Genomic DNA, 12,864 nt, shown 5'->3' with positions numbered 1-12,864 from the left:
ATAAATTGTATATTTCATTCTCTAATTATATATCGTTTAATTGAATTTCAGTATTTTTTTCCTCCTCTAATTATAATTCTTTTTATTCAATTTAATAAATAAGCTTTTTAATATTATATTTTTCTTTCTCCAATTAGATTTCTTTTGATTGAATTTTAGTATTTTTAGTTTTTTAATTGTATATATTTCCTTTGCTAATTAGATTTTCTACTACTTTATTATTAAATAATTTTTTTAATATTATAAATTTTATTCTCTAATTAGATTTTCATTTATTGAATTTCTATATTTTCTATTACTATATTATTATAAGTATTTTCTTCTCTAATTAGTTTTTTTAATATTATATATATTCTTCTCTAATTAGATTTCTTTTTATCGAATTTCAATATATATATTTTTTATTCAGATTTCCTTTTATTGAATTTCAAATATTTTCTATTATTATTATTATTATATTATTATTATTATTATTATTATTATTACTATATTATTAAATAAATTAATATACTGATGAAAACAATTTTTGTACTTTTAATAATAAACTTAATAGTGGAGCTATATATATTTGGAAGGTACATTGTCCCGTGTTATTGCAGCAACCATATTAGACTTATTGGAGTATTTTCTTTCATGATGCTTTTGTGAGGGACCCGTAATCCAAAGTAGCTTTACTTTGTCCAATGTTAATTGGAAAATGCTATAAAAAATTATTAAATAAGTTTTTTTTTTTTTTTTAATTATACAAAAATTGCTTTATTAATTAAATAAGTTTTTTTTATACAAAATTCTTTTTTTTTTTTTAAATTTTATTTGAGTATAATTATACTAATTTTACTTTTGCCGTTATTTTTAAAGTTTTGATTTAAAAGAATTTTCAATTCTTTGTTCTTTTCTATTGACTATTGATTTTTTTTTTTCCTTATTTTTCAATATTTTGATTTAGAAGAATTTTAATTATATCTGAGTACGATCTATTGATTTTAATTATTTTTTATTTTTATTTGCTTGTGAATTTTGATGGAATATGTTTCGTCCAATTTAGAGTTTTTGATTAAGTTTTTTTTAAAATTATTTCTTTTATTATATTCGAGTATAATTTTATTGATTTATTTTTTTTTATGTTATTTTTAAGTTTTTTATTTAAAAGAATCTTTAATTCTTTCTTCTATTCTATTTGAGTGTGATTCTATTGATTTTACCTTTTTAGTTATTTTAAAATTTTTATTTTATTGTTAAATTTGATAAAATATATTTCGTCCAATTTATGGTTATTGATTAAGTTATTTTTAAATAAAAAAATTATTTATTCTACTCAAATACGATTCAATTGATTTTATTTTTGTGGTCATTTTTTTGAAGTTTCAATTTACTGTTTCTTCATATCATAATAGTATATATAATCAACTTTGTATAACTATTTTTTTTGTTGTTGGTAGAATCCCTTAAACTTTTAACCTTGAAATAGTTTGGCAAAAGATGATATATATATATATATATATATATATATATATATATATATATATATATCAACCCTTGATGTTTTAGTTCTCTCTTAATAATCTTCTCTAATAAACCCTGTCTTGAATAAAAGAAAGACAACATTTACACTTTATTATATGACCATACTTTTATTCAAGAAAGACAACATTTACACTTTATTATATGACCATACTTTATTTTTAAACAAGATGACATTATTGTTCCTAACTTTATAATTAAGAGTATAAGAAATAGGGATATTTTTGTCATTTGCTTACGAAAATTAAAGGCAAACAAGTGAAGCGCATTCATCCCTGCAAAAATTTTCTTCTTAATAAAAAAAACAAAAACATATGAGAAGAGGTGCCAACATGGCCACGTGAATGTGAATGTGAATGTGAATGTGAATGTGAATGGCATCCTCCAATTCTCTTATGAATATTACGTTATGTGTTAAATTATAATTTAGTTCATTTAATTTAAATAAAAAAGTCTTTTGTATAATTCACAATTTGGTAAACAAAAAATTAAATAAGTCATTAAAATTGACTAATTACTACACAATTTAGATGTAAAAATTGACAACAATTAGGATAGTTAATATTTTGTTTTTCAAATATGTTTAAATGGAAAACTAATTGATTTTGGATAACCACTTAATTTAGAATAAAACTCTAATTACAAAACTTTATTTATTATTTTGAAAAATAGTATATATAAAAAAAAACTATTGATTCAAAACTCAATTGGAATAAGATTTTCAAAGTTAGATTTATTATATTTCTAAAAAATAAATAAAATGAAAGGAATTATCTGTGTTTTAAAAGGAAATACATAATTTGATGGTAATTTTTTTTAAAAAATATTCTTTTAATGTCTTCAGTCATAAATTATTTAAAATTTTAATTCAATCATTTTCATGAATGAGTAAACTTTGCCTTCTATTATTTAACATGCTTAGGGGCATTTTTCGAATAACAAAAAATGTATCAACACATGGTTGGCACATGTGTTTTGCAGTAGTAATTTTGTCACTAAAAATATTTTGCCAATACAAGTGAGCAGGACGTGCAATTTTAACACCCCAAACTAACAGAATTGGGGCAATGTGATAATTTTGTAATAGTACTGGAGTTTTTCAAAACAGTTTGAGATTTTATGATCAAAAATTAAAAATAGTAAGAGTTTTATGAGTTTAGCACTAAATATTATTGAATATAATGATAAAAACAATTAAACTTTCTCTTTCATTCTCTCCTAAGTTTATTCTCTTCTTCTACCTAGCCGAACAAATAATTGCTTTAATGTTAGACTAGTGATGTTACACATGCCATATTGGGCTTTTCTCTTTAAAATTGTGTATATATATATATATATATATATATATTTCGAATATATAGGTTTGTATCTTCATTAGTTAGTAATTATATGTATATATATATATATATATATATATATATATATATATATATATATATTTTTTGAGTCATGCCAAGCCAAGTTTAAGATTATTTGAATTCAATTTATGCGTACTTCAATTTTGACTTGTACTCTATACAAGTTCAGAAAATTAAATTTGAATATCAATTTCAAAAAACTAGCTGGTTTAGCTCTTGAATTTGTAAAACATACGTAGTATTTTTTTTATTGGCTTCGATGTGCCAATATCAATGCCAAATCTCTTTCAGTAGTCAGATTGGAATCTTGCTTTATTTTTAAACTTGTGGAGTGATGTTTCAGTCCATATTGAACTTTTTTCTTTAAAATTATATATATATATAAATAATATACGGGTTTGTATTTTCATTAGTTGATAATTTTATTGAGACGATATATTAATGATTTTGAATATATATATATATATTTTAAGTCATGCCAAGTTGAGTTCAAGATAGTTTGAATTTGATTTATGCATACATAGTTTGGATTTCAACTAGTATTCTTTACAAGTTTAGAAAATTAATTTTGAATCTCAATTTCAAAAACAAGCCAGCTTGGCTCTTGAATTTGTAAAACATATATATATATATTTTTAATAATTTCATTATATTTTCTATTTTTTTATTTAATATATGTAACAAAAATTTCAAAACTTTGAAAAAAGGAAAAAGAAAAAGAAAAAGAAAAAGTATAAAATTGGTTCGTTTTTTAACTTTATGCAATTCACCATAAAAAGGATCCAATGTAACAAAAGCAAAAAATTGAAGATTGAAGAGATTTTTCCTGATATTTTTAAGCTAGCTAGCCACTAACAAGAAATTTACAAAATTTAACTTAAAGTTACAATCAAACCTCATGATCACCAAAAAATAAACTTTTTAAAAAGAATCTTAAATAATTGTGGCCAATTATTACAATATCTTAAAATATTTTTCTATATTATTTTTTACTAATTTTATCTGTTCTATTAGAATGAGAATTCAACATTTTATTTTCCCCAAAACCCTTATTGAATGTGACCTATTATCAAAAGTTACATTATTTTTCAAAATTTCCCTGATCATTTTTATTTTATTTTATTTTTTTTATAACAAGTTGTGAACTGATTAAGTGTTTGGTACATTGATCATTAAAAATACACATTTTGTTTTCCAATAAATCTCATTTGTGAGTTCAATTTAAAAGAATTATTTCTTCTACTCAAATATGATTCTATTGATTTTATTTTTGCTGTCATTTTTTGAGGTTTCAATTTAAAAGAATTTTTAATTCTTTAATTTATTTTGTTTGAATATGATTCTTGGGAGTTTACCTTCGACATTATTTTTTTGTTTTTGTTTTCTTGTAAAATTTGATTCCTTTTTGTGGTTATACTATTGAAGAGGTTTTTTCCTGATACCAAAAGGCATGTAGTTAAATAGTATAAACTTTTCATTATCACAAAAGAACAATTGTAATAAGTTGTAACCACATCATAATTTAATCACAAAACAATATTTGAAGCATTTATGATTAAGTTTTTCAAAGTTCACTACATTTACCCTTTCAAGTCCCTATTTTGTATTATTAGCCGTAGTTTATTTGCTTATCCTTTCCATCTTTTTTTTTTCTTTTTATTTTCTTTGCCAATCTTGAATGAGAACGCAAATATTTTATATTATTAACTATCTTATGTAATTTAATTAACACTAAATGCTTATCATCATTTTTTTTTTCCTCCTTTTTTTTTTTTTTTTTGAAAAAAAAAGGAGAGGTTGATCTCTACCAGAGAGAGAATACATAACTAATTTATATTTTCACTTAGGGAAAAAACAAATTAATTCATACGTTTCTTCAATGCAAACCTAAAAATTATGTTTCGGATAGGAAGGTGAGAGACAAACAGAAACAAAAAAAGTGCATAAAGTGAGAGAGAGAGATGGAGTTGCAAGGGTGTGAGACAATTGAGAAAAAAAGAGTTTTTTACTAAATTATTTAAAGTTTGAAATTTAATATGCTGTTTAATATATATATAAATATGTGTGTATTGAAAATTTTGTTACATGTTATTTTTAGATTTTTTTTCTTTTAATAAATTAAACTCTTTAAATGTTACTATAAAAAATGCAACATTATTTGATTTCAATTATAATCACTTACATATGTGCGGTGCACATGAGTGAAAGTGTGTATTTAAAAGTTTTGCATTGTTATTTTATTGGTATATTTTGATTTAGAATTGTTTTGTATTTATTAAAATAAATTATATATTTCATTCTCTAATTATATATTCTTTATTTGAATTTCAGTATTCTTTCCCTCCTCTAATTATAATTCCTTTTATTCAATAGAATAAATAAGTTTTTTAATATTATATATTTCTTTCTCCAATTAAATTTCTTTTTATTGAATTTTAGTATTTTTAGTTTTTTAATTGTATATATTTCCTTCACTAATTAGATTTTCTACTACTCTATTATTAAATAAACTTTTTAAAATTTTAATTTTGTTCTCTAATTAAATTTTCATTTATTGAATTTTAATATTTGTTGTTACTATATTATTATTAGTATTTTCTTCTCTAATTAAAATTTACTGGTTCCTCATATCATAATAGTATATATAATCGACTTCATATAACTATTTTTTTTTTTTTTTTTTTTTTTGGGTGTTGGTAGAATCCCTTAAACTTTTAACCTTGAAATAGTTTGGTGATATATATATATATCAACCCTTGATGATTTAGTTCAAGGGTATAAGAATTAGGGATATTTTTGTCATTTGCTTACGAAAATTAAAGACAAACAAGTGAAGTGCATTTATCAGTGTGAAAATTATCTTTATAATAGGAAAAATAAAAACATATGAGAAGAGCCAATGGCCTCCCAGCACAAATTATTAGCTTTTGTGGTCTAATTATTACAAAGTCAAATGTGAAATGAATCTAGTACAGCCTGGCAGCTACACTGTCGCTTTTGATGGGCAGAGGTCCCCACATGCCCATGTGAATGAATGCAAATGCATCCTCCAATTCTCTTGCAATCATGATCATAAGAAATTAAGAATTCCTTACAAAAATAAATAATTAAAAATATATTATTATACAATTTTGTTTATTTATTTATTTCCTTCCTCTCATATTAATAATCCATCTTCTATTTTCGATTGTTTTATTATTGTTGTTTCATTTTAAAAATTAATGTACTATTTTTTATAACATTTTTAATTTATCAAAGTCTCAATTTTCCAAAAATGGGTGGACCTCATCAAAGGGGTAAATTTAAAATTTTATTCACGGCCAATGTAATAAACATATTTTTAAAACAAGGACTCTTGAATTTGTAAAACATATTTTTTTTATAATTTCATTATATTTTCTATTTTTATATTTAATATATGTAACAAAAATTTCAAAACTATGAAAAAATGAAAAAGAAAAAGTATAAAATTGGCTCGTTTTTGAGCTTTATGCAATTCATTGTACTAAGTATCCAATGTAACAAAAGCAGAAAATTGAAGATTGAAGAGATTTTTCCTGATATTTTTAAGTTAGCTAGCCACTAACAAGAAATTTACAAAATGTAGCTTAAAGTTTTGTCTAATTTATCAAATCCTCATTTTATGATCACCATAAAATAAAATTTTTAAAAAGAATCTTAAACAATTGTGGTCAATTATTACAATATATTTTCGATATCTTTATGATTCCACTCAAGTTCAGTACAGAATAGTTATTCACATCGAAATCTTTTTTTTTGGGTAAGTTATTCACGTCGATATCAATTTAACAAAAATAATAATAATAACCAAATAATAATAAAAATAATAATAATAACCAAAAAAAAAAACACGATTGTGGCCAATATATTATTACTATAGAAATATATTTTCAAATTTGTTTTTATGATTGCCCACTCATGTTCAGTACAGAGTAATTATTCACATCTCAATTAAACCAAAAAAAATAAATAAAAATAAAAAGAAACAAACTTACCCAAATGCACAATCAAATAGTTTCATTAATTTTTAGCCGTGTGGGGGGACCTTTAATAGTATTGCTTGCAGCATCCATATTTGTGCAAACATACCTACTCTGCTTGCACTCTCACTCTTTCCTTCTATTCTGCGCTTTACTCAGCAACTTAAAGAACAAGAAAATGGCTGAAATGGTGGTTGGAGCACTTCTCTCGGCTTCCTTTGACGTGCTGTTTGATCGTCTGGCTTCTCCGGAGTTCATAAGCTTCTTTTCCAAACAAAAATTTGATGATGGACTCATAGGCAATATGAAGACAAAGTTACTGGCCCTTCAAGTAGTGTTGGATGATGCCGAGGACAAGCAGATTACCAACCCGGCAGTGAAAGCTTGGCTGGACGAGCTTCAACATGTTGTCTACCAAGCTGACGACTTACTGGACGAGATAGCTACCAAGGCCTTGAGGCACAAGTTGGAAGCTGATGATCATCATCCTCCCCAAACCCAAAGCAGCACAAGTATTGTTCGTCGATTTCTCCATCTAATGAAGCAATTTCTGTTACGAATTAATTGTTTTGTCTCGACTCCTGCTTATCATTCTGATAATGCTATAGAGTCGATGATGAAAAAGGTCATCAGTAAGTTGGACGAGTTCATCAACCAAAAAAATTCTCTTCATTTGATGGAGAATGTTGGAAGACAAGGAACTTCCCACTTACCAAACAACAGAGAAGAAACTTCCCTGGTAAATGAGTCTCAGATTTATGGGAGGAACAAAGACAAAGAGGATATAATGAAATTGTTGACCGACGATATTGCAACTGGGAATCAGATTCCTGTGATCTCCATTGTTGGAATGGGTGGCTTGGGAAAGACAACCCTTGCTCAACATATATACAATGACACTGAAGTAAAGGACAAATTTCATTTGAAAGCATGGGTTTGCGTTTCCGATGCATTTGATAGTTACAAGATAACAAAGAAAATTTTGGACGATGTTAACGGAACAAACAAGGACATCGACAACCTTGACCAGCTTCAAATCAAGTTGAAAGAGAGCCTCACTGGCAAAAAATTTCTTATTGTTTTAGACGATGTTTGGAACGATGATTATAATGTCTGGGACCGCTTAAGAAAACCTTTCATTGGTGGAGCACAGGGAAGTAGGATTATGATAACAACACGCAGTGAAAAGGTTGCATCAGTAATGGGCGCCATTCCTAGTCATCACTTGGAGCCACTGTTGGTTGACGATTCTTGGTCATTATTTGCAAGGCATGCATTTGTGAATGGAGATCATAGGCCTAATTCAGAGCTAGTGAAAATTGGAAGAGAAATTGTGAAGAAGTGTGGAGGCCTGCCTTTAGCTGTAAAATCACTTGGGGGTCTCTTGAGGTCCAATCAGGATATTGAGTAGTGGAAAAAAATACTGGAAAGCAAGATATGGGGTTTGAAGGAGAAAAACGTTATTCCAGCTCTAAGATTGAGCTATCAGTATCTTCCTTCGTATTTAAAGCGATACTTTGCATATTGTTCGAAATTTCCTAAAGATTACGTATTTAAGAAGGAGAAATTAGTCCGGTTATGGATAGCCGAAGATCTTGTGCCGCAGCAGCCCGAAAGCAAAAATTCAATGGAAGAAGGTAATGACTACTTTCATGAACTACTATCAAGGTCATTCTTTCAGAGATTAAGTGACAGTCCTTCCTATTTTGTAATGCATGACCTACTCAATGATTTAGCTCAAGATATATCTGGGAAGTTCTGTGTTAGGTTGGATGATGACAAACCACTTCATAATATATGTGAAAAAGTTCGCCATTTCTCATATCTTCAGTGCCAATTTGATGCATTTGAGAAATTCAAGGTTATTAATGAGGTTAAGTGTTTACGGAGTTTCATATCATTTCGAAGTGAAGGACGGTCTTTTTTCTTGGGCAGTAAGGTCCTACATGATATGTTACCAAGTTTGAGATGCTTAAGGGTGTTATCTTTGTCAAGATATAAGATTCATGAACTGCCTCAATCGATTGAAAATTTGATACATTTACGCTATTTGGATCTCTCTCGGACTCTACTCAAACGATTACCTGGTACAGTAACAACGTTGTGCAACTTACAGACATTAGATTTGTCATTTTGTGGGGATCTTATTGAGTTGCCTGTCAACATAGGAAAACTAGTAAAGTTGCGCTATCTTGATATCCGAAAAACTAGATTGACTAGGATGCCAACTCAAATGAGCATATTGAAAGATCTCCAACATCTAACAGATTTTGTTGTTGCCAAGGATGGTTGGTCAAGATTTAGTGGGTTGAAGGAACTCGGTCAACTTCGGGGGCAACTCTGCATTTCAGAGCTTCAAAACGTAACCAGTGGTCCGGAGGCATCAGAGGCTAATCTAAAAGGAAAGGAGCATCTTGAAGGGTTAGAGCTGAAATGGGTCAGCCATACTCACAATTTACAAAATGAAGAACTTGTACTTGACAACCTACATCCTCATGCGGGAGTGAAGCATCTCCATATCATTAACTATGGGGGCACAAGATTTTCAAATTGGTTAGAGAAAGGTAATTTGTTTCATGACATGGTGTCCTTGGATCTTATAGGCTGTGAAAATTGCTCTTCTTTGCCGTCAATTGGGCAGTTACCCTCTCTAAAATATTTAACAATTGAAAGCATGAATGCAATAAGGAAGGTCGGTGGGGAGCTGTATGGGAATGCTTCTTCTTCAATCAAACCGTTTAAATCTTTGGAGACACTAAGGTTTCATAAAATGGCAGAGTGGGAGGAATGGGATGCATCAGGGATTGAAGAGTTCTCTAGGCTTATAGAGTTTTCTATAGACAATTGTCCTAAGTTGACCAGTGAATTATCTATCCGCTCCCCAATCCTAACAAAGCTTAACATTTCCGAATCCAATCAAGTTAGGCTGTTACTGCAAGGACTTCCTTGCATTCAGGGGTTGAAGATTCCAAATATTCCAAATTTGACGGAATTGCCGCAGCAAATGCAACACCTGTCTTCTCTACAGAAATTGGAGATTTCAGGGATGTCAAACTTGAAGGAATTGCCACAGGAGTTGTGCAGATTAGTAAATCTTGAAAGGTTGAAGATAGAGGAATGCCCGAGGCTTGTGTCATTTCCAGACATGGGGCTGCCGCCGAAGCTTAAGACGCTAAAGATCAGCAGTTGTGAAGGTCTACAGTCCCTAGCATCAGAGGAAATCATCAACAATTGTCTTGAAGAGTTGCGTATCTCTGATTGTTCATCTCTTCTTCAGGTGTCTTTTCCTATCGCTACATTGAAAAAACTTGGCATCAAACGTTGTAAAGCTCTACAGTCACTAGCAGCAGCAACAGTACCATCAGAGGAAATCATTAATATTCGTCTTGAAGAGTTGCACATCTTTAATTGTTCATCTCTTGTTAAGGTGTCTTTGCCCATCGCTACATTGAAAACACTTGACATCTCCTCCTGTAGGAGATTAGAGTTTCCCCTGTCCGAGGAGATGAAGGAGTATAATTACTCCACATCCATTGAAGTTTTGAGTATTAATGAAAGCTGTGATCTTCTCAAGTCGCTGTGGTTAGGCTTCTTTCCAAAGCTTCGTGATCTCTACATCCAGTCGTGTATGGATTTGGAGACGCTCTTGATCCCAACCATGCTTCAACATCTGATAACGCTTGAAATAGTGAATTGCCCTAAAATGGTATCCTTTCCCCATGGTGGTGGAGATGGAGGAGGATTATTGGCCATTCCCAATCTCATGGATTTGAGAATCTGGGGTTGCAAGAATCTGAAGCGGCTACCGCATCAAATGCACACCCTCCAATCTCTTAATACTTTTCAGATACAAGAATGTCCGGAAGTTGAATCATTTCCAGACGAAGGTTTGCCATCCAACTTAAGGAGACTTCGTATCATTAATTGCAATAAACTGATGAAGGGCCGGATGAGGTGGGATTTGCAGCAAAAACTCCCATCTCTTGAAGAATTCTGGATCAAAAGTGAAAATGAAGAAGAAGAGTTGGAGTCATTTCCGGAGGAGTGCCTGTTGCCCACCACTCTTACTGGACTTCACATCTGGAACCTTTCAAATCTGAAAGCACTGAACCACAAGGGCCTTCAACACCTCACCTCTCTTACAAACCTATCCATCTATGATTGCCCTAAGCTCCAGTCCTTGCCAGAAGAGGGGCTGCCCAACTCCCTCTCTTACCTGGGGATATTAGAATGTCCATTGCTGGAACCACGTTGCCAAAGGGAGAAAGGGGAAGATTGGTCCAAGATTTCCCGAATCCGCCGCATACAGCTCGATTATGGACAAGACATAATAAACTTAGAGTGAGAATGATTGAGTGGTTTGTAATCGTCCAGAAAAACCGAATCAGGTACTTGTTCTACACTCCCTGCAACTTAACCAAACTTGTTTCTTTCTTCTATCCATTGAATTTCTATTATGTTACGGGTACAGGAATAAGTTGTTGTGGAAGTGCTTCTATTCATTGAATTTCTATTATGTACGTGGTGGAAGTGCTATTATGTTACGGGTACAGGAATAAGTTGTTGTGGGCAGCTTTGTGACTATACAAGGCCACCAAATCACGGATCCTCTCAATGTTCTCTATTCCTTGTTAATTGCTTTCTATCCAAAGTTGTTTTCTTATAATTTTTTATTGAAATCCTCTTCTCTTTTTCCTTCATTTTTTATTTTCTAAGACATATATATATATATTTTTTTAAATGCTCAATCTATAAATACTGCTCAAAACTTCAACATCTAAAATTCAGTTGTTAAAAAAAATAATAATAATAAATAAAAATAAAAATTGGACCGATTTAAAATTAATGAGGTAGGCAAATTGACTAGCATATGTTCAAAACACATGCAGACTTCTTCTTGAATCATTTTTGGTGAAATATAAAATTGTGCCAAAGCCACTACAATATGGTAACAGACATCTATGGGGTGTTTTGAGTTCAATTCTTATTATTAATTATTTTATTGTTACTGGGTATTATAATTTTCACATTCTTGACTGACAAAACCCATGGATGCCCCTTTTTTTTTTTTCATTTTTTTCTTTTTTTGGCAGGGGACATGTGGATTTTAATGGATACTGTGTTGGAAAACTAATGCTGAATCACAAAATCATGGAACTTATATATATATATATATTGCTGGGCTGTCCAGTATTTTTCATTTGGTTATTGAGTTATTGTGAAATTATCTATCAAGTTGTGTAGTGTACTGTAAGACTGTAAGTGATGCCCACTCCTTAGGCATGGGAGACATTTGCTGGTTGGGCTGTTGTGTAATGTAATGGCTGAATTGAATTTGTACTTCTTAATTTGCTTCAACGATGAAATGTTATCTTTTTTTTTCTTTTTTTTTTTCTTCTTCTTAAATTGCTGGTTGTATGCCAAGGTCTGTAATCCAGCAACATTCCTCTACTTTTGAAAGTGGAAGATGAGGGTTTTACTCTTGTTAGGTACAAATGTGTGCCAGTGTTTCTAACCAACGAAAAATAAAACATTTCTGATTGAACTCTTCAGAAGTGGAATAGTTCCATAATGATATTACATCAAATATTTCCTTCTTTTTTTTTTTTGTGGTTTGTTGATGGGAATATGTAATCAGTACAGAACTTGCTTTCATGGTGGTGTCAAAGTAGTAATGAAAAAGTATGATTTGACCCTCTTCTAGGTAGGGATCCCGCTAGTGTAAAGTTTTTAATGCTTGGTTTCATGGTGGTGTCTACGGGACAATCTTATTACTACCTCCGTCTCACTTTAAATATCGGTTTCGGAAACCATGACTCACAAAATGAAATAGAGGGAGTTCTTCAAAGAAAAGAGACAGAGTCAACCCACAAAATCGCAAATATAGTCACAAAACCAGTAATTTCAAACTGGGCAGAAGAAGGGCTGTGACATTGGTTCTGTGGAGAAACATGATTTTTTTGCACGAGTGTGCGACACCGTTC

At 29.9% G+C, this 12,864-nt stretch overlaps 1 pseudogene; it reads left to right on the top strand.

The window, feature by feature from the left end:
* LOC132299849 (putative disease resistance RPP13-like protein 1) overlaps positions 1–11,951 on the top strand; it is a 53,949-nt pseudogene extending 41,998 nt beyond the window's left edge.
* Positions 11,952–12,864: the final 913 nt, after the last annotated feature.

This window comes from Cornus florida, unplaced genomic scaffold (genome assembly GCF_030987335.1).
Source record: "Cornus florida cultivar Cherokee Brave unplaced genomic scaffold, ASM3098733v1 CherokeeBrave_3.0.0_Hap2_Chr03, whole genome shotgun sequence".
NCBI lineage: Eukaryota > Viridiplantae > Streptophyta > Magnoliopsida > Cornales > Cornaceae > Cornus > Cornus florida.
This window is presented reverse-complemented; position numbering and strand designations above follow the sequence as displayed.